Raw genomic sequence first — 1,261 nt, forward strand, 5'->3', positions numbered from 1 at the left:
CTTGAGCCACAGGCACCGAGCCAACAATTAGTTTCATAATAGGGTTGAGTACATTGGATACTTAGTTTATACACTTAATTGGAAATTACTAAGATCAGACTCTGAAATTTTAAAAATGTCTTTCATGTTTGCCATTAAAATACTTTAGAGCAATTAAAATTTTAATTGTTTAAATTAAACACTTGTAAAAATTGTAGCAGAAAATTCTAAAAGAAAAAATAAAGACAAATTAGTTATTAGGAGACTGTTTGCTCCTTAATATTCTCTTATGATGACAATCTTATTAGAGTTCTCTCATCCCTGAGCCCTCCTCTTCCTCCTTTCTTTCCACTCTGGTGAGGCCTCTGGTGCCCCCCCCCCCCCTTTACCCTTTCTTACTCCTCCGTGATCATAGAACCATTTCAGTGGAATGCAAATTTTTTTTTTTTTTGAGACAAAGTCTTCGTCACCCTTGGTAGAATGCAGTGGCATCACAGCTCACAGCAACCTCCAACTCTTGGGCTTAGCGATTCTCTTGCCTCAGCCTCCCAAGTAGCTGGGATTACAGGCACCCACGACAGCACCCAGCTATTTTTGTTGTTGTTGTTGTTGTTGTCGTCATTGTTGTTTACCAGGCCCTGGCTGGATTCAAACCTGCCAGCCCCACTGTATGTGGCTGGCACCATAACTACTGAGCTATGGGCGCCAAACCAGGATGCGGATTTATACCCAGCCTGCCTTTGCTCCTACTCTCTTACTTTGTCACATTAAAGATGGTGTTTCACACTTATAATCCTAGCTCTTTGGGAGGCTAAGATGGGAGGATTGCTTGAGCGCAGAAGTTTGAGACTAGCCTGATTGAGACAACCCCCACACACACACCCTAAAAGTAGAAAAGTTAGCTGGTCATTGTGATGGGTGCCTGTAGTCCCAGCTACTTCAGAGGCTGAGGCAGGAGGTTGCCATGAACTAAGGCTAACACTACCCCACTCTGGCCTGGGCAACAGAATGAGACTATCTCAAAAAAAAAAAAAATAAATAAAAAGATGTGGAAGAATTAAATTTAATATTGAAAGTTAACTTACATAGCACAAAAGACAAGAAAAGAGGTGATTTTTAAGGAAATTTGGTTATACTTAAGATATTTTAAAAGGATAAGGTCAAGTCATGAATATAACATTAGAAATACTCTACTATTTTTTTTAGTATCAAGTAGTAATCTTTTGATGACATAAAAAGGAGTAAACTACAGCAGAGAAATAAGAAAAAGTGAAGGGTTTTT

Source organism: Otolemur garnettii, unplaced genomic scaffold (assembly GCF_000181295.1).
Source record: "Otolemur garnettii isolate 467f Iridium unplaced genomic scaffold, OtoGar3 scaffold00048, whole genome shotgun sequence".
In the NCBI taxonomy this organism is placed as follows: Eukaryota; Metazoa; Chordata; class Mammalia; order Primates; family Galagidae; genus Otolemur; species Otolemur garnettii.